At 35.5% G+C, this 27,808-nt stretch overlaps 1 pseudogene across 1 annotated transcript; it reads left to right on the top strand.

Annotated features, from left to right (window-relative positions):
* The first annotated feature begins 3,727 nt into the window (after window positions 1-3,727).
* LOC148943569 (glycogen [starch] synthase pseudogene) lies at window positions 3,728-26,036 on the top strand (annotated as a pseudogene). The gene is made up of 2 exons (XR_016142981.1): window positions 3,728-3,831; window positions 22,936-26,036. The product of XR_016142981.1 is annotated as a glycogen [starch] synthase pseudogene (transcript).
* The last annotated feature ends 1,772 nt before the right edge of the window (window positions 26,037-27,808 follow it).

Here is a 27,808-nt window from a genome sequence, read left to right as displayed (position 1 = left end):
GTGTTTTCATTAAAAAGAACTTGAAGGCAGTGCTTGCGAGCCCCCCCCTATATTTTTTTGAGTTTGTGCCCCCTGCCAGTAGCTATGTAACGTAATAACAAAAAATGAGGCGGAGGAGGCAATAAATAAATTTCTCAAATATTCAGTTTCAGGGCCATAGGCTGTACTTGCAAGAATTTATCACTTTTTGAAGGATGGTTAAATTACAATTATTTTTAGGCTATATAGCTTAGTTTTACTTAGTATGGTTTAGTCTGAGCCAGGGAAAGAGTTTCCAATATTTGCTCTTTATAAGACGACCCCTCAGTGAAAATGCTTATATATATATATATATATATATATATATATATATATATATATATATATATATATATATATATATAATATATATATATATATATATATATATATATATATATATATATATATATATATATATATATATATATATATATATATATATATATATATATATATATATATATATATATATATATATATATATATATATATATATATATATATATATATATATATATATATATATATATATATACATATATATATAAAAAAAAAAATATATATATATATATATATATATATATATATATATATATATATATATATATATATATATATATATATATATATATATATATAGGATGTAAAATAATAAAATATTGTATACTTTTTGTGCGTGTAGAATAGGTTTTTTTTAACAGCCTAAGTACAAACCGGGACATTAGCTGAAAATTAATGAAGATGTCCATATAAAAGAAAAAATAAGCATATTTGTTAACATCTTTCCTTTATTTTACTAACAAATCAAACTAAAATAATAAAAAAACTAAATATCTAACACGTAGATTCTACGTATGAAACACCAATTACTCGCTATATTTTTCAAATTTCCGCACCTGTTTTAGCAGGTGTGGTTTGCTCATACTCATGTAATTCAGAAAATGTCATTTTGCAATGAAACTTGCATTGAATTATACTTTTGACCGTGTCTACGTGAAGGCGACTACGTTCTGTAGTCTGCCGTGCAAATACTAAAAACGTTACTGACAAATGATGAAAGATCGGTAAATATTGTGCTTTTTGACCATCCTATCCAAGGCCAAATGAAGTAGGATATCCCAGAATTGGGGCTGAAAGAGGTCATAAGGTAGAATTTAAAGGCAATCAGAACTTCACGGGAGGGGATAAAGGAATGAAGCTTCGAATAGACTCAGGGGAAAGATGAGCATGCGCAGTCATGTTGATCTCAAGTGGCTTGGTGGTGCAGTTAGTTGTTTGCAGTTCTAGAAATGAAAAAAAGAATACTCCAGTTGTTCCAAACTTTTAAGAGCCGTTAATTTTTGAAAGTTTTAAAAGAAATTTGGGCTCAATCGGCAAAGTAATAAACAGAGGGAGCCTCCTTATCTGCCGTATTTGCCACCATATTTTAAAGAACTTGAGATGAATTAGTTTTTCTGGCAATGACAAAACAGCCTACAAAAACACATAGGTCTGCTTGGCTTAGGGTGGTAAAATCTCTTTTGCAAGAAGAGATCAAAAACCAGGGTCACCAATTGGAAGGAAAGCAATTGCACCCATGAATTTGGAGAAATACCTTTTTTAGTAATTTCATTTGAAAAATAAAAAAAAGCAGCATCCCCCCTTATATCTTGAAAATTTACTTTTTGTGTCTTCATTAAAAAGAACTTGAAGGCAGTGTTTGCGAGCCCCCCCCCCCATATATTTTTGTGAGTTCGTGCCCCCTGCCAGTAGCTATGTAACGTAATAAAAAAAATGAGGCGAAGGAGGCAATAAATAAATTTCTCAAATATTCAGTTTCAGGGTCATAGGCTGTACTTGCAAGAATTTATCACTTTTTGAAGGATGGTTTAATTACAATTATTTTGAGGCTATATAGCTTAGTTTTACTTAGTATGGTTTAGTCTGAGCCAGACTAAACCATACTAATAAAATATTATTATACAATAAAATATTGTATAATTTTTGTGCGTGTAGAATAGGGTTGCTTTAGCAGCCTAAGTACAAACCGGGACATTAGCTGAAAATTAATGAAGATGTCCATATAAAAGAAAAAATAAACATATTTGTTAACAACTTTCCTTTATTTTACTAACAAATCAAACTAAAATAATACAAAAACTAAATATCTAACACGTAGATTCTACATATGAAACACCAATTACTCGCTATATTTTTCAAATTTCCTCAGCTGTTTTAGCAGGTGTGGTTTGCTCATACTCATGTAATTCAGAACATGTCATTTTGCAATGAAACTTGCATTGAATTATGCTTTTGACCGTGTCTACGTGAAGGCGACTACGTTCTGCAGTCTGCCGTGCAAATACTAAAAGGAAATAGCGTTCCACATTGGCACTATGACCACGGATGGTGCATAAGCATGGACACATCAAAGTCTGTTTCCTTTCCAATATGTGTGTCTCTTCATAAACAACTTAACCAGTTTGCGTGCATGTCTTTTTCGTCCTAAGATTCCTTACCTTTTCTATGTCCTTTAAAATCTTTGAGGTATAACATTTTTACAAATGCGCGATCAATACCAACTATTTACTTTCCTTGTTAATAATGTACTGCTTTTGCAACATCCTGCCGTTGCTGTGAAGCAGCAAGAATCATCTTCGAAAATATCATACATGGTAAGTGAACAATTCCATTGCGTAAATATTCCAAAGTCTTTGCGTAATAGTTATTAATTTCTTTGTCATATGACTTAATTAAATTTGAATGCTGAGGAATTTTTGCTGTTTAATTATAGTCAGTTTCAGTTTAAATCCCCAAAAATTTTGCTGCTAATTGTTCTGACAGTGCTTTTTCAAGACCGCTTATAAGCTCAATAAATTCAAAAATGGTTGTATTTGGTATTTCTATTTTTTTACCTGTTTCTAAAAAAAAACGATTGGCCATATAAAAACAAAAAATAAACTCGTGACAATGTTAAAAAATTGACTATCGCTTTGGGTGGTCTGGTGTCAGCCTTATAAAAACCTCAATGGTTCCCACAGTTTCAGAATTTGTTCTATTACCGGCAATAAAAACAACTAATTAGCTCTCGAGTGGGATTGCAAATTAACATAAGTGGCATCTGCTGCCTCACAAAAAGATTTCAAACGTTCATTGCGTACTTCAAACATCGTAAAACATTTGTTAATCCTGAGTCCCTCATACTCCGCATCAACTGAAAGTACGTCATCAGATGTTGGTGTTTTATGGTGTAGGATGTGAGTAAAAAATCAATGCCTTCGAGAGGTTTGACTTCAATTTCAGCTAGACGCAATTGTTTTTTAAGAAATACTGAAGAAAAATTGAGACAACTTTTCAACATTCCGTAAAATTACGTTTTCTCTAGTTCTTTCATAGTCTTTCGCACAGAATGTGCTGCCAATATGTTTGATTTTGTTATTGCTGTAGCTTTGGTTTGCGCAGTTGACTGTCTCATCGCAATTTTTTAATCAGGATAAAGGGTTGTGTTCAATTTACTTCACACAACCGCAAGCAGTATTGCACGTGAATGACTAGCAAGTGGTAGTGAGAAGGTGGCTGGTGGCGGGGTGGCGTTCGGGTAGCAGGGCTCGCTTACTTACTGGTCTACGCGTCTCGGTCTACCGAGACAGATGGCAACCCTAGCGTAGAAGGTTAAGCCAAGCTTTTATTTAGTAATACACTAAAGTTATGACAACGCCATGCTAGCGGACGTTGTGGAATCGTGCAGTACAGGAAAACCAATCAAGGTTATTTGATGGAAAATCATCCAACTGCCAGTGCCATTAAAAACAGGGAATTTCTAAGCTAAAGGTATGATATAAATTTTTACTGATTCGGATATGCAAAGTATTGGTTGTAGGTGGTCACCTATTTCTAAGTTTAAAAAAAAAATACTGGAATTGACCTTGGAGCAATTTAAAGGGATAGGCCACTCAGCATAGGCTAGGTTATGCTGTTTGTGCAAGCTAAAAGAAATGAAAACTGATTGTGAAACAGATAAAAATGGGGAAAAAAGGAGGTAAATTTTTTGCAGTTCATATAATTGACTTAAAAATAAAGTAAACATAGGCTAGGCTACCACTTGATGCCTTTTTTATGCTAGGGGTGAAGGGTTGTGGTAGGGGTAAAGTTTATTTCTGATGCAAATGAGAGGTAAGTTTAAACTTAACCCCTCCCCCCATATGCAAATATATACTCTGAATTGGTATAGGGTAAAAGACCTCTTTTTGGGAAAGACCAATTTTCTTTGGCATTTTGGAAAAATAGCAATGGGTTTTTGGACTGCCCCTTTTTTACTACAGTATGACACAATGCAAGTGTAGACCCAATCATCTCTCACTAGAGCCAGCCCAGTGAGAGTAATTTGTCATCATAAATCCAATGTGTGGTCTCTGTTTTGACAAGCAAGTGAAATGAAAAACTGTATATTTAATAATTGTGATTTATAGAATGAAAATCAAGAAATAAAAGTTAGATTTTTAGAATCAGAAGACAATCAGCTTTCTATTAATATGTGAATAATACTGAAACACTAAAAAGATATTTAGGCCTACATCAAAATAGCCTAGTATAATTGGTATTTCCAAAAAGAGGTCTTTCTAGGTAAGTCAATAAACTAATCATTTTCAGTGAATGATCTTAAATAATTTTAATAATAACCATGTTGTTGCATAGCTTGGATTTTTAGCTATTCATTGGCCTAGACAAACCTTTTCAACTCTAATTTGATAACAAGATACCGTATGAGGTTTAAAGTTTTACATAATTTTGCTCAATTGAATAGGGTAAAAAACCAGTATCCAATTGAGCAAAATTATGTAAAACTAAAACCCTCACATCTTGTTACCAAAGAGGAATTGAGAAGGATTGGGTATATTAATGAATAGCTAAAAGTCTAAGCTATGCATCAATATGGTTATTAGGCTATTCAGATTATTTAAGATCAACCACTTGAAACTATTAGGGTAAAAAACCAGTATCCAATTGAGCAAAATATTGTAAAACTAAAACCCTCACATCTTGTTATCTAGTTAGAATTGAAAAGGTTTGTATAGGCCACTGAATAACTGAAAATCCAAGCAATGCAACATCATGGTTATTATTAAATTATTTAAGATTATTCACTGAAAATGATTAGTTTATTGACTTACCTAGAAAGACCTCTTTTTTGAAATACTAATTATCCTATTTTGATGTAAATATCTGTTTAGGGTTCCAGTGTTATTCACATATTAGTAGAAAGCTGATTGTCTTCTGATTCTAAAAATATAAGTTGTATTTCTTGATTTTTATTCTATAAATCACAAATATTAAATATAAATTTTTTTCATTTCACTTGCTTGTCAACAGAGACCACACATTGGATTTATAATGACTAATTACTCCCACTGGGCTGGCTCTAGTGAGAGATGATTGGGTTCTCGAAATGTTCTGTCTTCTCTGACTGATTGATAAGAAAAAAACATTATTTTTGCATCATTTTAATTGTTTATTTCCTACTTCATTTACATAAGGGAAAAGGTTATAAAAAACTGTACTTTGGGCTTCAGATAACTCTTTATAAGAGAGAAGCTAGAGCTGCTGCTGCTCCTCCTCATCTGGTGCATCTTCAAACACTATGTCTGGCAGATCATCTTCTACTAGACCATTTCCACTATCACGTGGCAGTGAAATATTGATTGAAAGACATGATGGCAGCGTGAACATCCCTTTCAGCCATTCACGTCGATTTCCAGACATTTTTGAAACTGCATGGTGATGCTCATTTTTTTTTGCTATTGAGTGACTGACTAACCATTAATTTTTTTTTGCTGTTTCATGCTTGATATGGTTTCTGCAGTGGCTCTGTACTATACCATAACCTGACCAGAGTCTGTTGCAGGAGGGTAGGGTAACACAAATTGTTGAAATTTGTACAGCCACTCCCTTAAGCACCTACTTTGCAAAAAAAAAAAAAACAGCCCACCAACAAGCTGCCAATTCAACAGCTTTTGCAGTCTCATAGTACAATGATTTGGAAAATGGGCCACTCTTGAGGTGTAGCTACAGAGTTCTGTGTTCAAGACCCCAACAAAGTCAGCCTCAGATCTTTTGTTTATTGAATCACCTCCCTTCCAAACTTGGTAGGAAAATTTAGCAAGCTCATTGATTTGACTTGCTGCATCCATAAACTCATCCTGTGTCAGTGAGTTTGCACCAGTATACAGATAAAGTAGAATAGCTGCAGCAAGGTTGGGATCGTATGCAAAAATCCTCCTATTTTCTAGGTACTTGTGAATTTTCCTTTTCTTGGCCTTTGAGACTGGCAAAAACGGTATAGTCTCCTGGTTAATGCTGCTGCAGCAAATTGAAGTACAGGATGACACACAAAGCAAGAGCTTCCTCTCCTTCAAAGAAGTTACAGCCAAATGAAATTGGCTTCAAGAATTTCAGACAGGCTGTTAATTGATCCAGTTTCACATCATCAGAAAGCACTTTTCTGATATCCTGAATACTTTCATTTATATCACACCATCTATTGATTGTCATAGACCATAAAGGTTCCCATGACTCTTTCATGAAGCGCATAGATTGATAGATAGATCCCCAGCAAGTTTTGATAGGTAGTTCTGGGCTGATAGTTTTGCCAAGAAGTGCAATCTGCTTTTTGTTAAGGACAACTTGAACCATGTGATGAGACCTGACAAATGTGATGATCTTAAAGATATTATTGACACACTGGTCTAAGCTTTTCATGGTATCTTGGACAAGTAGATTCAAGATGTGAGGGATGCACCCAATGGTTTGATGGTGGGGATATTTCTGCTTCAATAACAAGATAGCAAGTTTATTTAAACTAGGATTATCAAGGCAAATGGCGTCAATCCTTATCATTGCATTCCTGTCTCCAGTCATAGCAGGGCACCAAACTTTAGAACATGTTCCAGTTCATCAGCTAGAAAATGCGCAGTGTGCTGCTTGTCAACAGTTTCTACTGATTAAAGAAAGAGAGCTTTGTCAGTTACAAGGACGTAGTTAACAATGTCCCCCTAATATTTGGTCCCCATCTAATATTTGTACCTCTATCAGAACAAAGAGCTTTGGCTGTTTTGTAGTTCTGAATTTCCAGTTTAATGTCAAGCATGCTTTCAGCAAAGCTTTCAACCAGGTACTTGATTTGCACTTTGTGATCTGAAATTTCCTTCATAGCCTGATTTGAAGCTCTTATCACCTCTGCAAAATATTCTTTTTTGACCACAGCGAATGGCATATTGCATGCATAAAATGCATGAACCAAAGCTTTATTGCAGGCTTCCTGTTGTTCTATGGTCACTCTTTGGATACACGTAAGTTTTGGTTTCTGCACCACTTTGTTACATAAGGAAGAGAGAGGGAACTTGAAGAAACAAGGGGAATTGGAACAGAAGACCCAGAAGTACTGGGAAGCAATGATGTTCCAAATGCCAAAGTATTTGAAAGTACTGGAACTTGATTAGAGAACTGTTGGAATCAGTGCCATTTAGTTTCCATTCAAATGAGCCCTCTCCCAATATTTTAGGATAAAAAAAAAAATATACAAATTCCACATTTTTCAAGATCGGAGCTTGAAAACTCTACAGTGAGTTCTCTGATACGCTGAATCTGATGTTGCAATTTTCAATAAGATCCCTTTACTTTTTGGGGATTCTTTCCCCCTTTTTTGAAAATCAGACAAATTTTCTAAAGCTCATAGCTTTTGATGGGTAACACTAAACTTAAGGAATCTTATATATTTGGAATCAGCATACAAATCCAATTCTTGCAGGCTTCCTGTTGTTCTATGGTCACTTTTTGGATACATGTAAGTTTTGGTTTCTGCACCACTTGGTTACATAAGGAAGAGAGAGGGAACTTGAAGAAACAAGGGGAATCGGAACAAGAACAACTTGAAGGGGGAACTTGAAGAAACAAGACCCAGAAGTACTGGGAAGCAATGATATTCCAAATGCCAAAGCATTTGAAAGTACTGGAACTTGATAAGAGCCACCTTCGTCAGAACTGTTGGAATCAATGCCATTTAATTTCCGTTCAAATGAGCCCTCTCCCAATACTGTAGGATCATTGGTTCAATAAGACCACTCCAAAGAAGAAAAAAACAAATAAACCTTCATCTGCGATCTTACTCCTGGCAAAAAATACTGGAACTTGATTAGAGCCACCTTCGTCAGAACTGTTGGAATCAGTGCCATTTAATTTCCATTCAAATGAGCCCTCTCCCAATATTTTAGGATAAAAAAAATCCACATTTTTCAAGATCGGAGCTTGAAAACTCTACAGTGAGTTCTCTGATACGCTGAATCTGATGTTGCAATTTTCAATAAGATTCCTTGACTTTTGGGGGATTCTTCTCCCCTTTTTCGAAAATCAGACAAATTTTCTAAAGCTTGTAGCTTTTGATGGGTAACACTAAACTTAATGAATCCTATATATTTGGAATCAGCATACAAATCCAAATCTTTTGATGTACCAATTGTTATCAATATTCTGATATATATATATATATATATATATATATATATATATATATATATATATATATATATATATATATATATATATATATATATATATATATATATATATATATATATATATATATATATATATATATATATATATATATATATATATATTTATATATTTATATATTTATATATAGTACAGTACATTATATCAGTTCACCTCGTCAATCAAAAATATGTTCACTAGGCTAACATAAAACCCCAGACCCCTAAACACGAAAAGACGAATCAAAAACATTAAATACATGGTATAGGATATTCTAAACCATATATCCTACCTTTATTTTGTAATATAGATAAAATATTCCAAAATCCTTGCTATTCTTTTGTTTATTTTTTTGGCTTAACTTCCTTTTGGCAGCTTAATTTTACAGCTTGGGGAACTTTTCAGGGGTAATTGTTTGTTGAGTGGAATTTTCCCAAAAGGTTGATTGCCAATAGAGGGAATATTCTAGTGGGTGAGGAATTTATTTTTGGGAGAGAGGGGAATAAGTCAAATGTCATACTCCTCCCCATGTTCTATTACTCCCAAGCCACTTGGCGTTTTTTACCGAGCATTTCTCAGAGATGTATAGGATAGTATTGCATCGTATACATTTGGCGGTGAAAAAACGTCGACGCAGCAATGCAGCCATCCATTGTCACTACAATAGATGTATAGCAAAATAAACTACTGTTTATTTTGGCGGCTACGCCGAGATGATGGCCTTTGGAACTAAACGGAAGCGTACAAACTCGGCGTTTTATACCGCTGACGACTGCTGATTAGAGCGTGTTTGGAGAGGGTATATCATAAAAAAATATAACTGGAAGTCATAAATGAATTTCTTTTCCTGGGACAGGAGAGGGCAATTGTAAAAAAAAGACCTAGGTAATTTGGCTAGGAAGTGCTCAGAAATTCAATAAAATTTAAAGTATCAAGGGGTTGGGCCCAAAATAGCCCCTGCCTTCTATCTAAGTAAATCAAAGCCTATTTATTATAAATAAAAAATGACTGTTGATCCAATTTATGTGCCCTAAACTAAATACCATTTTAACAAAAAATAAATTCATTTATGTTAACAAAATTTCTACCTATTGGTTTTCAGAATGGCTTCTAGTTTAACAGTTCTCCCCAATGCCTGTACTTGTGATAAGTCATACGTATATAGGGGGGGACTCCAACTTTCTCTCTCCTTTTATTAATTGGATGAACTCAAATAAGTCTATTTCTTGCTTCCTCTTCAATCGACGGCGAAATAACGCTATTGCATGAAATTGCTCTCAATTCATGTTATATACAGCACTATGAATGAAATAAACTCTTTTTGCACGATTTCAGATCTATTTATGATCTATCAGATCCATTATGATCGACTGATGTTGCTATGGTAGAACATTTAACACCCACTGTGTACGCGCTAGAGTAGCAGCGGCAAAAAGAGACTCGGTGGAGCGAACGCCAAGTGTGTCTCGGGCCTTAGATGCCTCTTTATGCTTGTTCTAGAGCCCTCAACGAAGCAACATAAAGCTATTCCTTCCGAAAAACACACTATTATAATCTAGAATGATCTGTGAACAAGTGTACACCCATATGATGTCTGATTGACGGTTAGACTGAGATAATCTTACCAACCTATTTCTCACCTAGGCGGAAAACTGTAAACAGCTGAATAGAAGGGTTTTTAAAACAAGCGTTTGGCAGAGTCAACGAAAAAACAGGGGAGCAACAGAACAGTTTCTAATATAATAAAAAAGCCAATATGTTCTTACAAATACATGCAACAACTATTAAATCCCCTCTGAGCATTACTGGTTATATAAGCTGTGATCTCACCCAAAATGAAGTTTGTTGCATTAACAGAGGCTTTTTTCGAAAAAAAAAGTTTAAGAAGAAATCAGAAAAAATCAATAAAATATGGCCTATGTGTCATTAGTGTGCAAGACGTAAGTTATCACTCGGTAAGTTATCACTGGGTAACTTACCTGATAATTGTAAGTTTTAGGTCAAACTTACTGGTAAGTTTCATAAGTGGTAAGTCAAAGGTTTTCGTGAAAAAAAATGTTCTTGATTAGAACAAACTTATCTCTAAGAGAGATGTCGCTTCATAAAAACATGTTACAAAAAAATTTTCAGTCATAAGATTCAGATCATGAGTCCTAACCCTTCGAGCGTGTGTTGATGTTGCTCATTTTGACTACCACTTTGTCATTTGCTGCCCGAGTAAAAAGAAAAAAATGGATACGTGATGATTCAGTCAGACTGAATAAATAAAACGTTCATAACAAAGGTGAATTTCATTTGGTGATTTTTTGACTTTTGACTCGAATTTTTTGACTGGCTATCTTTAACTATAAAATAGATAATCGGTGAAATGCGGGTAGTAAGGCCTATTAATAAAAAATACTCTCTTTCAATCTCTTCCAATCTAGCATTGCGATGGTGATACAGCAGCAACTAGTGCTCAAACATAAATCTTTCCCATCACCCAACTAGATTCTTAATTATTTCTGAATGAAGCGTCGTTATAAGGAGGTTTCCACAAAATCAAATTGAATCTTTTCTTTTGCATCTTGGTTTTCAAATGGATACTTGTGCTGGCTTTTGCCAAGGTTTTGACTTTTTATCTTATTTTACGATCTTAGCCAAGTCTGCTTCAGTGTCTAGTTGTTTTCCATGCTCTATCCGTCCGTCACTGCATATGTTTGCCAAATACTTTTCATGATTTATTGCATTTGTTTTATTGGGTAGAAAAACGCACATTTGATTTGTTAAGCTGGTATTTTTACCAGCTTTTATTCTGCACGGTTGACCCTGTCAACAAAGATTGGCTATATAAAGAAACCATTGTTAATGGCAATCGTGTTACCAAAGCTTTCTGCAAGCATTGCGGTTGTTCATTAGTCAAAAATACTTGTCTCCAAAAGCATCACCTTGCGCTCAAAGGCACCAATTTACATCCGTGAATATTACGATTTACAGAAATCATCCATCCATAAGAAATTCGCTGCTACAACAAAGAAACGCATAAAGAAGGAGTTGCGTGAAAGAGGCAGTGGTGCAGATTCTTAAGATGTTGGCACTGATTCCAACATTTCTGACGACGGTTGCTCTAATCAAGTTCCAGTACTTTCGAATGCTTTAGAATTTGAATCCAACAGTTCTGACGAAGTTGCAGGTTTATTTTTTGTTGTTGTTGTTTTCTTCTTGGGGGTGGTCGTATTGAACCAATGATCCTACAATATTGGGAGAGGGCTCATTTGAACGGAAATTAAATGTTCTAGTGTCCTTTTTAAGTGACATAAAAAATTGTAGGGCAACTAGTCCCCCTCCCATGCCCTTTTTTCCCAAAGCCGTCCAATTACAGTTTTGAGATTGGAGGGATTTTCTGGGGATGAATTGTCAACGGGGAAAGTCCCCTTTGCGATGGAAGTTTTCGAGGGTGAACTTAGTGTTGTAGTAACAGTCAGTTTTTAGCAATGGCGACAGCAATAGGGGCTGGGTCAAATGGGTTCACTTGGGCAGGGATGCAATAAAAGCAATGCTATTCTTGACAAGTCTTGAGAACATCAGCGCTGATGTGTGATAAAAGGTCATTACCTCAAAGGTCCATATTAATTCATTTTTGTGTATAGCAGAGGGAGGTACCATTTCAACAGCGATTTTCGATGCCATCATATAGTTGTTAAGACTTTTGCAGAATTTGGAACCCACTCTGGGTATATTTAACACTCTGGGTCTTGTCAAATTTAATCAAATTTTTCGGTGGGATGCCTTAACTCCGTTTCAAGGTTGCTAATGAGAGCTATTTAAGGTTTTATTTTTTTGAATGCATCTTTTTATGTCTACGAATTTTCTAAAAAATTGACTTGATAAAGCCGTCATAAAGTGCAATAAGGTACCTAGAAAATGGCACTTTGGGTACCATTTCTGGAGTGAAAAGCAGGGGAAGCATGAAAATGGTATCATTACAGCCTTCTTGGCTGAAAACCCTAAACCTGAGGTATACAATCCCTCACCTTGTATGCTCCTCCCAGCCCCTTTATTAAGTTTCATAAATCCTCTACTGACTAGTAGAACTAGGATAGTTCAAGTAGCTAGGTTAGTTCTAGGCTTGGATTATGGTGTCAGTTTACGAAAACTTAAGGGGGTGGTGGCTTTAAAATGTATTTTTAAATTCTAGGGGGGGGATAAATTTGTTGTTTTCTTCTCGTTTTTTCAGTGGTGATGCCAACGAAGGGTATTTTTCATTGAGAATACTCCAGAAACGGGTATCTTTGGTTGCTATTTCTGGAGCGAAAAGGCTTGGAAGCTTTTACAAATTCGACTTGTTAAAGCCGTTATAAAGGGCTGCATTACTTCCAAAATGGCGCTTTGGGTGCCATTGATGGAGTGAAATAGATGGGAAGCACGGAAGGAACACCAGCATAATCTTCCTGGTTGGAAACCCTATTCCTGAGGCATACAACCTCCACCTTGTATTCTCTTTCTCCCAGCCCCTTAAAAATTTTCTTTAATCCTCTGCTGACTTGCAGAACTGGACTAGTTCAAGTAGTTAGGCTAGTTCTAGGCCAAGCTAGTTGCGTCAATTCACGATTTTTTTTTTGGGGGGGGGTTAAAGTATATTTTTCAATATCTAGAGAGGGGGCAATTTTGTTGTTTTCTGTCTGTTTTTTCAGTGGCAATGGCAACAAAAAACTTTTTTCAATTTAAGTACTCCAAAAACGGGCATCTTTCAAAATTCAGAAGGCAAAAACTAGGGAAGACAGAGCCCCCCCCCCCAAATTGGCGCCACAGAAACTAGCAGGCAACGGCAACAGCGCAGAGAGATGTTTAAAGGCTTACTTATAATCTCTTGATCATATCAACGTGTAATTGTAGATTTACGTTTGAAAACAGCATAAAAAGGCGCATCGGGTGGTGATAGAACTTCGAGTTCTCGTCTATAATACTGTCATATTACGCAATCAACGAGAGATTGGAAGCCACAAAGAAAAATACAGAAACACTATTTAACAGGGCATGATGGTCTGGCGCCGTGATTCCCAACGTTGGGCATATGCCCCGCAACTGGGACATGGGAACATTTTGGTGGGTCATGGGCATGACATGCACCCTTCAACTGACAATACTCTGGCGCTATATTTAAAAAACCCATTTTTCACGTAAGTGACGTCACACTCACATACATTTAAAGAGCAAAACAGATACATGATAGTATAGCAACAACGTCATGCATTTTATGAAGGTGTTGAATTCAGACACAAATTTTCATTTGCATAAAATACAACTATAAGACAGCTCGAAAAAAGATACCAAGTTAATGGCCTTTTAAACTTCCTTCAGGTGAATACGCATGGAATTTTGAGTGACAAAATCTAAATATCACGAGCGGGGCACCAGGACTCTAGAAATGTCTATGTGGGACTTGGCCCAAAATTTGGGTAACAGAGTTTTGGGTAATTTCGGAAAAAAAGAATTTTACCCAATTGGTTAATTTGGTAAAAAAAGAGAATTTTGGGTAACAAAATTTAAATATCACGAGGGGGCACCAGGACTCTAGAAATGTCTGTGTGGGGCTTGGCCCAAAATCAGTTGGGCACCACTGGTCTAGTGCTTAATACCCTTCGTTCTGGTTGGGATAACCAAGGTCCGAGTCTTGGGTAGGACACATTTTTTTAAGTAAGAGTCAAGTTCTAGCGTCCCACTAGTGGCGAAGAAAAAAACGAAAATGAAGAGAAAAAAGGAAAAACTTAAGTGCTTCCGTTCAAAAAAGGAATTTTCTTTGTTGTTTAAGGTGGGGGATTGTGATTATCCTGTATAGGGTTTTCGACCATGATGAAGTGCAAGAAGCAGAAAGTACTGAAAGTATACTTTCCTATGAAAGGTCAAAATCCTTTGCAGCAAGGATGACAAGGACAATATAACCCCCTTTATGTGAAAAAATCTAAGATTTTTTATCTTTTTTTATGAGAAGTTTAAGAGAAATACAAAATAAAGCCTACATTTAATACCCTATTTTAACAAAAACTCATGATGACTCTGTGATTTCTTTGTCTAAGTTGGACAAAGATTTTTTTGTAATGTTTATTGTGTATATTTTTAAAACCTAAAAAATATCAGAAATTAATTTAAAAAAAAGTTTGGTACTTCTGTGTTAACCGGTTTGTTCTCGAGTTCTAGAAAGCATAAACTTGAGTGAGTGGCGTATAATACATAAGTACCCAAAGTTTTTCTGATGGAAGTAAAGGGCAAAGTTGAAACTTAAAACTACTGTTTAAAAATAATGGTTCTAGGCGTTCCCCCCCCCCTGGTGATTACTCCCGCAGAAAATACCCCCCTGGAAAATACACCCCCCGCGGAAAATACCTCCCGGAAAATATCCCCCGTGGAAAATAAGGCTTTCCAAATTTGAGAATTTTATTTGAGTTTTATTTTTTTAATTTCCGCAGGGGGAAGGAATTCTGGTATTTGTGTATTATGCGCCATTCACTCAAGTTTACGCTGTGTAAAATTCGAGAACACAACGTTTTTTTTGTTAGTTTCTTCGTTACTTTAGAAATAAATTGGGCTATAGATTCGCACATTAGGGGGGGGGGGGGGTAAAGCATAGTGGGTCTGCAAACAAAATGTGTTTGATACAATTATTCTGCATTTTGCTTATACATCAAAATCCAAATAGAGATCATCGAAATATTGATAGTTTTTCTGCGCAACCAAAAGTATTGTATTCAAAAAACTTTACAGTTTCATGAATTGTAATTAAACGAATAGAAAAGATTTTTCAACTAAAGTAAGTAGCAAGTTTAAAACTTAGTGTATTATGCGCTACTCACTCAAGTTTACGCTGCGTAAAATTCGAGCACGCGCCGGTTTTTTCGTTAGTTTCTTCGTTACTTTAGATAAATTTTATAGATTTGCTTATTAGAGAGGGGGGGGGGGGTAAAGTATAGCGGGTCTGCATGCAAAGTGTGTTTCGTACATTTATTCTGCATATTAGGTAGATAGATAAATAATTGTATTTTAAAGTCAAATATACGACCATGAATACAGTAAAATAACATAAATGAAAAGCACAAATAACATAAACTTTGATCAGTGATCATTATAAAACACTTAAATTAGACATTACATTTACTTTATAGGCCTACTGGATTTTTTTTTTCTGTAATTCTTCTGTAATTTTCTTGTGACCATATACCTAGAAAGAATTGTTTTCAGACTCCAAACTGTCCAAATTCTTTAGCTCCCGTAAATACCCCTCCCCGTAGAAAAGAAGGCTTTCCAAATTCGATAACTTTATTTGAGTCTTAGTTTTTTAATTTCCGTAGGGGAAAGGAGTTTTGGTACTTTTGTATTATGGACAACTCACTCAAGTTTACGTTGTGTAAAACTCGAGAACCAAACCGGTTTCTTCGTTAGTTTTTTTCAGCTTAGCGCGAGACAAGACAAAACAATTGACAGAATATATGGCAAATATATAATTCGCGCTATACATTTGAACATAAGGGGGGGGGGGGGTAAGGCGTTTGGATAGTTTGAAGTCAGAAAACAATTCTTACTTCATAATATGCAGAATATTTGTGCCTGCTTTACTTCCCCCCCCTAATGTGCAAGTATATAGTCCAAATTTGTTTCTGAAGTAACGAAGAAACTAACGAAAAATGCTGATGTTTTCTTGAATTTTACACAGCGTAAACTTGAGTGAATGGCGCATAATACACAAGTATCAAAACTCCTTCCCCCTACGGAAATTAAAAAAATAAATTCATATGAAATTCTAAAATTTGGAAAGCCTTATTCTCCACGGGGGGTATTTTCCGGGAGGGGGTAAACGCCGGCCACCACAAATAATATAACAGTAAGATCACGGCTCAGTGATTTTCGGCTACTACATTCTCGCCGCGTAAAAACAGCTCCTCCTATTTAATCTGCCATCAGCGGTGCAGTGTATATTACCCTGGAACATGTGTTTTCACAGAAACTTCCTCAAAATGCCTTTGAAACCAACTCGAGACTTCGAAACCTGCTTGTAATTCCTAACAACATCTAATAATAACATTGCACTACTAATTACCGGTTTTTATATGTGTATTGGAATAAATTAATTTAAAATTAGATTTTAAAAAATTTAGTGTAATAAAGGTGAAAACAAGTTTCGCGCTCAAGAGAAATCTAACGTGTCTACCCGTGAAAAAATCGAGTGTCGCTTATGTTTATAATTATTTAATTGTTCTCCGGAGTACTTGCATCTCGGTCCGGCTTTGTATAATGGTTCAGATAGGGGATGATCATACTGAATTATATTTATATACAGTGCTTAAAACAAACTAAAATTACTGCTTTGCAGTATATTCAACACGTTTTTGGAAAACTAATTCAAATAAACTGGGTTGTAATATTTCCCAATATTCTTAGCGATTTACTGAAAGCTAAGTTTACCTGAGAATTAAACTGTACAGTAAAAATCCTTTATTTCATGGTCAGTGAAAGACTATTGGTAGCTTTTAAATTGTACTTTTATTTTCTGCAGGCTACATAAGGGTTTTCCGCTCCTGATCCAGTCTTGTTGCATCGTTTCGGTGTTTTCATTAAAGTGCTAGTTTTTTGATTTACAAATAGAGATATCACAAGCCAATTTATTTGAAGTTTTCTAAAAATAAGTTGCATTTTTAGCACTTTTGCATTTTAGCACTGCGGAGCAATAGTTTGTGTTCGTTTTAAAGTTCAACTTCGCACTTTACTTTCATCAGGAAACCGCTGTAAAAAAAACAAAAAAAAACATCCAGGATTACTCGAGACAAAATAACTGTCAGCCATAAATGCCCTGAACAGCATTAAAACTAGACTGTCGAAGGACTTGTTTTGAATTTTTGACGTTTGCTACTTCTTGGTTTTATTCCAGTGTTAAATATTCTTTACTATTTAGAAATGAGTTTTTTTTTTTATTATCTGTTGTATTGACCGTAAAACCAGTAAATGTTATCACTCAATCTTTAGAAGACGCAAACAGGCTTAGTTTTCAGTTAAGTTCTAGCTTTTCTGAATTCTATAAATATAGGGAAATATCGCGAGCCAGTTTATTTGAAATACTTTCCCAAAAATATATTGCATATACTGCGAAGCAGTAATTTTTGTACGTTTTAGGCTCCAACTCTGCGCTTCACTTCCACATGAAAGACTGATTTGTTTTATTATTTTTATTTTTATTCAAATTAACCACCTCATGACTTCCCTCGATCTTTGGGTCAGTAAGATGACCCCTGGAAAAACGAAAAGAAAAAGAAGAGAGAAGCAGTTATACTAGCCATGCTAAAATAGGATTTTCAAGACGGTGAACTGTAATACGTCCAGTTAAGGGTTTGTTACTTGTGTATTGTTTGGTACACACTCGAGAATGTGGATCTGTAGAAAAGACAATAACCGGTTTTTACCTGTCAGTATCCGAAGAAAATTAGGCTAGCCTCAGTTGAAATCTACGTTGTAGGTGTATTTTTATTAAATATTTTATGTATAGAGATGGTATTTTGATTGGGTTAGGTTAGTTTAGGTTAGGTATTTAATATAATGCGTTCTGTGCGGCCCCACCATAATTTTTGTTGTAGTTTTCGTAATTTTGTTACTAAAGTATTGTATTTCCATCATATTTCGGTATATTTCATTATGATTAACCAAATTTCATTTCTCAAGTGTGTACCGAATAATGCACAAGTACCAACTGAAAAAAAACACCAGATATTGCGCTTTTCACTCAAATGAGCTCTCTCCCAATATTCTACGGACTATTTGTTCAACACGATCACACCTGGAAAAAAGGGAGGGAGACATTTAACGTACATTTTCATAGGGTTTCAGTTTTTTTTTGAAATTCTCAGATTTATTTTAGTAACTAAAAATTACTATTTTTAAGTGTGAATAGTAATTGTTATTTTTGAATCAGTTTTTATTGGAAAATGTTTCTCGCTAGATAATGTTTCGGAAAATGTGGTTTTTAAATTTTCTTTACTGGGGGCACTGGTTCGCGCTTTATTAGTTTGCAGCTACTGCTGCAGCCATGATAGGAAGGTGTCCACAACTCCCAAACCAATGAAACAATCAAATGATCTTATACAACCTGACCTTAACCCAAGCGAATAGATTTTCACTATACAATCAGTAGGCTTTTAGTCTATACACAATTTGGTAACTTCATTTTTTGTGGCTAGAAATTTATGCACAATATTGTAAAAGTGCAAACTAGCATTTAGGGAAGGTAAGTGAGTTTTTTCCACACGGAGGGGGGGGGGCTAGCTCGTAGATTTGAAGATCATGTTTTAAGCTGGAATTTATCAATGTTTCTTAGATAATTGGAAACAATAGGGACTATTAAGCTAGTATTAATACACATTGTTTTAAGTTTGAAGAACTATCCTCATCATTCTTGTTTTATTTTAAGGATTTTACTTTTCCAATCAAAGCAGTGCTGTTAAATCGATAAATCATCCCATATGATAGGGGGGCTAATACCTTCAAGTCTCTAGTGTTGATTTACTAAAAGTATTATCCCTATCTAGAATGGAAACTTTGGCTTGGAAAGCCAGGATTTAGGAATAGGCAGCCCTCTTTATATATGGTATAGCTTATGTTCCTTTTAAGCTTTAGCATCGGCTTTCACTGTCCATTATAAAGAATAAAAAAATATTCAATCTGCCTTTCTTATTCAGTGGTATCGTGTGCATATGATCATTTAGACCTCATGGTCATGAGGTCTAAATCTTTCACGTGAAGTTGACTCATCGAACAAACATTGTTCTTGGATGATCCTTCTCAACTATTTTAGCTCTACTCAGGTGAACTTATGAATGTGATCTTTCACGCACTTAAAATATTTTTGCAATAAAAAGGGAGCAGTTAGCACCTCAGAATCGATTTTGTCGTGCTATATCCAAATATTTTCTACCAAATAAATCGATATTACAGCGAAAATCCCTCCCCCATGCCTATCTGAAGGCCTGCCCATGAAACGTTGGAAATTTCGATTCTAAAAACACACTGTTTGGTGCTTCAGGCGCCCCCTCAGCCTAAAAAGTTTAACTATTGCATAGCAATTCTTTGGAAACGAGAATTATCTCTGGGAATTGCATCCAAGTTTTCTTTGGTAGGGAGGGGTTTTTGAAATGCCCTAAGTCAACAATGACAGCAAAATGAAATTTCTTGATGATCGATTAATAGATTTTTTAAAATAATTTAATAAACTTTTACAAGAAAGCCTTCTGCGCTTTGCTAGAGCTTTAATATCCATGGTCATTTTGAATTTTGAATTTCTGAATCTGAATACTATGTTTACGATGGACTTAGACGATGATTAAGACCGTTTTTTGGATTTTTTTTTACGTTAGCCTAGTGTGAAAAGACTTGTTTTAAGTGTCAAAAATAGATTTTTCAGACCATTTTGTCACAAAAGAGAAATTTTCTAATTTCGCACTAGTAAAAGCAGTATTTTAATGGCATCATTTCTTTTGATTTGGTTTATATTATATATTTTTATTTTTCAATTTTAGTTTTGTACTTTTCTTTACAGTGCAGGTTTAATATCGTTATTGTTATATTCTCTATGTATAAATGTAATAATAACAATTAACACAATTTTAACGTATTATAACACAATTATTACTTATGTATTAAACCTACTCTTTTATATCCAGCCACGAAACTAGTCTCGAAAAACCCGCCAGACTGGTCTATCCTGACAATAGACCGTTATAGAGTAATTCAATGTAAAGCTTGGTTTTCATTATGATTACGATATTTAAACTGTTGTTTTTTGGTGTTTATGGGGGGGGGGTACCTAGGTTAGGTTAGGTTACGTATTTAATATATGGTATGCTTTACCCAACTGATGTGCAAATATATAGCCCAAATTTGTTTCTGGACTGGTATATATTTATTCTATTACGATTTATTTCATTAAAATTAACCAAACTTGACTTCTTTAGCAGTATATAAAAGAGTACGTTTAATACATAAGTACAATTATGACTAATTATATCTCAATTTTTCACTGCAAATATTGTGTAGAGTGGGTCCAAATCTAGTATGGGGATATATTTTGAATGTGCCGTGCGGACTTCTAATGCATTTCCAAAATGATCTACAGACTTTTGAGTTGGCCCCCTCTGATTTAGAATTTTAATTTCTCTCTTCAGCTCTATCAGAAGACTTTTTTGTTAATTCTGCTCTGGAGCAACACTTGATAAAAATTGGTCAGCCACGAGATACAAATTTTAAAGCTGGTTGTTCTCGTTTTCAGTGTATCCCTGTTTATTTTTGCCTGCGGGTGGGATAATCTTAAATCCGCAGGCCTTGTATTACCCCAAGTTTTATCTGACTTGATCTCAGCCTATTTGCAATATTTGCATGATGTCCAGACTGAAACAATGTAAGATAACGGTTAAGTTTGTTTTGTTTGCCTCGTTCCGTTTATTAGATTTCTTGTTGTTTTAATTTCGTTGACATGATGCTTGATAGATATCGCCATTTACAATGTAGCACTACAAGACACAATATTGTGTATGTTTTATTCTCTACCAACGGGGACTTTTTTTTTCAGGGTACCGACAAGCTGGTATTTTCCTAAATCCATCGTTTATTTTGTTGTCAGAGCGATATTAAATGAAGCTAAGGTGAAGCTTTTTTTAGTAAGGCACACCTGTCATATTACTGTGAATAGTCCAGCTTATTAATAATACAACCATCAACATTATCAGTCTTAATTCCAAAATGAGAAGTCAAAATAATGCATCGAATCCTGCACTGTTGCTTGACAAATTGTTGGAAAAATATGAATCTTGTTCCAACGGCTTTAATGTATTATTTTACTCTGAGGGGGAGGGGGGGGGGTGCAAATAAACAGTTGACAGTGATTTACTGTTACGTATTAAAAGAAACGAATTTAGATGATATCCTAGTAAAAAATATACATTTGTTGTTAAAAATTAAATTCATTTGTTAAAAATAAATTGGCTTAATTACGTTTTTAGTGAAACTAGAATAATTAAACAATCCCAGGCACGTACCAAGAAATTGTTTCTTGTGGGGGGGTCTATAATGCTAAAATTGGGGGAGGGAGGGGGGCAGTAATGAAAATAAGACAAAAAATTTGATAATTTGAGTAAGAAGTAGCCTGAAATTGAAGACAATTTAGGATTTTGGGTGGTTCTGGGCACTGAGGTCCAAATCCCCGCTTACGTCCCTGCGCAGTTCAACAGCTATTTTGATGTCAACGATTATTCAATTGATTTTCGGTATTTTTCGTGGCGGGGGGGGGGGGGGTAGAATTGAAAATCGTCACTATATATTTCGTCGGTCAGATCTAGTTTTTGAGATCGGCTACATTTATCCTTTTGTTTTCCCATTTCTTTTTGTTTCTTTTTTAACACAACTTGACAATTCCGTTTATGTTCTCTGGCAACAAACACATGGAAATAAAACGTTAAAGGGTCCTATTTCGTCGATGTTGCTGTTGACAGGGTAGTGTAAATTCAAACAGGGCTTCGACTTGGTAACTGATGATTTCCGTTTTACACAGGTTATACTTCTTTCACCACTGAGATTCAGTTGCTTTTACTGGATGGCTTGTGTTCCGGATATTGTTGCTACCATATTTTCTAAAAATTGAACCTAAGCAGTCCTTTCCTTTTTCTGGTCTTCAAAAGGGGCTTAAATTATGGTAGTTTTCTGCTGGACCGGAATTTTTTGTTGCAGAAAGTTTCGCTTATCTATTTATTCATGGAATATGTTAAAAGAAAAAAACGTGTAACATGCTGTGTTTAGTTTAAAAATGTTTTTAAAATTTAGAATTTAGCTTTAAAATAATAGCCACATTTAACGTTTTTTTTTTATCTTGCTGAGAAAAAGGACAGAGAATTACCTTATTTGTTCTTACAATTAGATACTAACAATCCGGAAGGAGAAAAACGTCCAGAACCTGTTTGCGTTAGCTTACATTTTTTATTTAGTTATCAGTCCGGTTTAACGGATGGTTTAGAATGTTGCTTAATTATTTTAGTCGTCTAGAAAAAGGGTAAACGGTTCCAGATCAAACCATTCAAAAGCAATGAGCCTTGTCGAATGGGCTTTGCTCAATATTGTTTGTTATTTGCAATCCTCGTCAAGAAAATATGATTTTAAATGTGTTCCACGTTGTCCGTCTAGGAGATGCACGTTGCCCCATGTCAGAAATCATGGATCCAACTGTGAGGGTACCGTGCTGCTTTCTATCCCAACATTGCATATCCTTGACAAAAAGGGACATTCGCAAAATCGCATAAATAAGGTCATGGGGCTTTGCATGGTGTCATCTTTATCACCTTTTACTTAGATTATTTCTAATTTGCTTCTTCTTTTTTTTTACAGTTGAACCAATCCTTTAAACATGTCTGCCAGATCAACAACGCCTATCACCCGCCGCTTCTATAAAGTGGAAAGCACTAATGATCTAATGGGATTCCTTGATCGTGGGGAGAGCGCAGAAGCTGGAAATATCTGGACATTTGAATGTGCTTGGGAGGTGGCTAATAAAGTTGGTGGGATATATACTGTGATTCGCTCCAAAACTGGAATATCTGTTGAAGAATTGGGGAATCAGTATGTGCTTTTAGGGCCTTACAAAGAACAATTTGCCAGAACTGAAGTGGAAGACTTTGAGTTCCCTGCTGGACCCTTAAGTGATGCTGTCTCTAAGCTTCGTGACACCGGCTTTCGAATTCATACAGGTAGTTGGCTAGTGGATGGAAATCCGTTAGTGATATTATTTGATATTGGTTCTGCATCTTATAACATGAACAAATACAAGCAAGAACTTTTCGACAAAAGTGGAATAGGGATACCTGATAGTGATATGGAATCTAATGATTGTGTTCTATTTGGCTTCATGGTTGCTCAATTTATTGCTGAGTTTTACCATTTTACCAACAAAGAAGTTGAAATATCCCCCAAAATTGTATGTCATTTTCATGAGTGGCTTTCAGGTATTGGACTCGTCATGACTCGACTATGGGGCATAAAAGTGTCTACTGTTTTTACGACACATGCCACCCTTCTAGGACGGTATTTATGCGCCGGAAGTATCGACTTTTATAATAACTTAGACAAATTTGATATTGACGCTGAGGCTGGTAAGCGCCAAATATATCATCGATACTGTATTGAGAGGGCTGCGACTCATTTAGCGCACATTTTTACGACTGTGTCTGAAATAACAGGAATGGAAGCAGAGCATTTACTGAAACGAAAGCCGGATATTATAACTCCAAATGGGCTTAACGTGAAAAAATTTAGTGCACTTCATGAATTTCAAAACCTACATGCTGTAAGTAAAGAGAAAATACACGACTTTGTTCGTGGTCATTTTTATGGTCACCATGACTTTGATCTTGATAAAACTTTGTATTTTTTTATTGCTGGAAGATATGAGTTTGGGAATAAAGGTGCAGATGTTTTTATAGAAAGCTTAGCGCGGCTTAACCACATGATGAAAGAGTCTGGCTCTGATAAAACTGTTATTGCATTTTTGATTTTTCCGACTCGCACCAACAACTATAATGTAGAAAGTCTTCGTGGGCAAGCAATTGCAAAAAGCCTGAGGGACACTGTTCATGTTGTTCAGCAGGATATTGGCAAAAGAATGTATGAAGCTTGCCTTAGTGGCAAATTGCCGGAAAGCAATGAGCTCCTCTCAAAAGATGACATTGTCCGACTAAAACGTTGTCTCTTTGCAAGCCAGCGCTCTTCCCTACCACCAATTACCACCCATAATGTAGTTGACGACCATGTTGATCCTGTTCTCAACAACTTGAGACGATGTCAGCTGTTTAACAATAGAAGTGATCGAGTGAAAGTGATTTTTCATCCTGAATTTCTTTCATCTAGTAATCCACTTTTTGGATTGGACTATGATGATTTCGTACGTGGCTGTCACTTAGGAGTCTTCCCAAGTTACTATGAGCCATGGGGATATACACCCGCCGAGTGTACTGTAATGGGTATCCCATCTGTGACGACGAATCTTTCAGGGTTTGGTTGTTTTATGGCTGATCATATAGCTGATCCAACAAGTTATGGGATTTATATTGTAGATCGTCGTTTTATTGCTCTTGATGATTCGATTGCTCAGCTTGCTACATATATGCATGAATTTGTTCGTTTGAACCGTAGACAAAGAATCATACAACGCAATCGTACTGAGCGTCTGAGTGACCTTCTTGACTGGCGATCACTTGCTGTTTACTATAGAAGAGCAAGGCTGTTGGCTCTTCACGAAGTCTTCCCAGAACTTACAGTTGAAGATGAAAATGGTGTTCGTCAAATCAAATATCCTCGTCCTATATCAGAGCCCCCATCACCCACTTCTTCAAGAGCCACTACTCCTGCTCCCAGTGATAGTGATGAAGATGAAGTTGATGATGAGAAAGAGCTTGAAGAGCTAGGCCATAAAGTTGACAAAGTTGTTTTGTTTTAGTACCAAACATAATGACATTTTTCAAACAAATTATGCACAACAGTTGCTTCTAATTGTTGGTTCCCATTAGTACTGTCTAACCACATTTGATTTTTGAAGGCAGGTTCTTTGTTTTTCATGCTTTGCCAAGGTTCTTTTTATAGATTACATAAATTTTATTCTGTCCTGGTTAGGTTGCATCAAGATTGCTTAATATAGCATCATATCAATTTTGTCATAAAATATAATCATGTTCATTTTGTGATGTAATATTTATATATATATATTCCCCAATATATGTTTATATTTTATAATATTCATTTTCTCAACCTTACCATTATTGCTCTATGTTTTTTAACTCAAGATTTCAGTTTCACTCTTGTTTAATTTGCTTATCCTAGTATCCATAAAAGGCAGCAAACTTAAAGTACAAATAGTTGTTTTTTTCTTGCCCTTCTAGTCTTGACATTTATTAATGTTGAGGTTTCGAGAATCTTTCTTCCCAGTTGTGAACTTTTATAAATATACTTGGGTGTGTATTCATGTTTTTTGGAGGAGGATTTGATTGCTAGATTTTTTGTTCTTCTTTTTTGGTAGCTAAAACATTAAATTGTGCCCAAGCCAAGGGTTGTTTGACAGATCTAAGAATTTTGTTTTTGGAGGAGGGGGTGGTAGAATTAGACTTTTGTGTTTGACGGTTCAATTTAAATCTAAGTAAAACAGAAAAACTTAAATTACTCATAGTCCAAAGCCCCCCCCCCCTCACTCTGGATCTGCTATTATCCTTGAATGCCATAGAATACCTTTTGAATTTGTACAAAACCTTTGAATTGAATGAATTGAAGATTTTCCCCTTGTTATTAAAGTTTAATTTGGACTTGCTCAAGTGTAGTTCTTGACATTGTTTTCTTTTTTTTGTTGTTGTTGTAGTATTTGTTTTACTATTTTGGTGTTTTTTTTGTTGTTCTGCTAATAGTCATTTACTAATTGCTATCATTAAACGCTTTTATTAGTAAATATAGCCTATATAAGATTCTCTATTTAGGTTAAATCTTATATTCGAATTGAATATTCTTGTAATCAATATTGACAACAAAAAGCACCCTTGTCTCTAAAATGCACAAAAATTAAATAATTTTCTTTGCCTGTCACCTGGAAAAATTTTAAAATTTAAAGGCTAAAATGTAAGCATGGGGATTCACGGCATCTTTGAGAACTATTCAAGAACCTTTATGACAACATCCTTCAATGTGAACATAAAGACCATATAACCGTGATGATTATGGAGTGTTAACGAGTTTGTATATCAGGAGGGCCCCAGGATTTCACTTTTGGTCTTAAATTATGATTTTTTAACCTGTGCACTGGTGGCTGGGATGTACCGCCATTAAGATTGGCCAAAGGAAGCCCTCCCCCAGGAGAGACAGATCAACAAAATAATGGTGATAAAAAAAATAATCTTAATAATTATTTTACCATAAACAATGCTTTCATGATAGTAGACACTGAAATGTAAACTAGGAATTTCTTTTCTTTTTTTCATTTTTAACCCGCTAATGCCAATAGCGTAATTTGGAGGACAGTCACTAATTTGGATTCTTGGGAAATTTGTTCCAAGGGAAAACTTTCAAAGTTTTAATTGATGAGTCGATAATGCTAGGCATTTTTATAAGGCATTTTACTGCCCCTTGTCAGTTAAAGTCTCCACCCCCCCCCCCCATTGCACTTCCTGTCTGAAGGGCCTTGAGACGGAGATCAGCACCGTCAGTTCGGACCTTAAGAGTCTTGTGCCGCATCCTTTACCCTTTTTTTACCTTCCCATGATACTATATTCTTCATGTTCAGGTACATAACATTTTTTTTTCCAGTAAAGATCTTATTTTCTTGTGTAATAAATTGAGGACTAGACATGTTAAATGCAGGATGGGGGAGGGCATTTTGGTCTGTAACTCAGTAAGAGATAAAAACTTGAACCAGACCTCTGCATGGGAGAGGACCTGAAAGCTCATTTGGGGTTCCATTGCAGCTGGACCCTGTTAATCTGAACCCAAGTAACTGAACCCCTGTTAGACTCAACCCCATTCAACTGAGCCCTCGTTCACTTCTCGATTTGCCGAGACCGTACCTAGGATTTTTTTTCGGGGGGGGGGGTTACTCGAAGTTTTTTTTGGGGGGGGGGTTACACTAAAAAAACTCAAGAACGCATACAAAATTTGTTTATATCCATTTTTGTTACGTTTTTAAGAGTCAAACAAACATTTCGGGGGGAGGGGTTCGAACCCCCTACCCCCCCCCCTGGATACAGCCTTACTATTTGCTGCCTAAGTAAAGAACAATGTTGGCACCACGTATTATTTTTTTTTTTTTTCAGACCAGGGTACTTCGTATAGAAGGAATTGTCATAGAAACTTCGAAAGAGGCTCATTCGGTTGGAAATTGAAATTTCTAGCGCCCTTTTTAATAGTCGAAAGTGATTGGAGGGCAACCAGTCCCCCCCCCCCGTGTGTCCATCATTTCAAGAAACATCCAATTAATTTCGAGATAGCCATTCTGTTCAGCTTAGTTGAAAGGTTCAGTAATTATGTTTTTGAGCATGACAGCCCTCACGGCAAGGGCTATACGTTATACTAGGTGCCCATTATAAACATATAATGTTTTTATGATCGTTAAATAAACTTGTAGGGGGCTCATTCGATTAGAAGTTCTAGTTCCCTTTTTAAGAGTCAAAAGTGATCGGAGAGTAACTAGCCCCCCCGCCCTCTTTTACCCAAATGTATCCAATAGAAGTTT

This window comes from Artemia sp. Qi Xiang Cuo, chromosome 15 (assembly GCF_049724085.1).
Source record: "Artemia sp. Qi Xiang Cuo chromosome 15, ASM4972408v1, whole genome shotgun sequence".
NCBI lineage: Eukaryota > Metazoa > Arthropoda > Branchiopoda > Anostraca > Artemiidae > Artemia > Artemia sp. Qi Xiang Cuo.
Note: the sequence above shows the minus strand (reverse complement) of the source record. Positions and strands in the feature narration are given on the sequence as shown.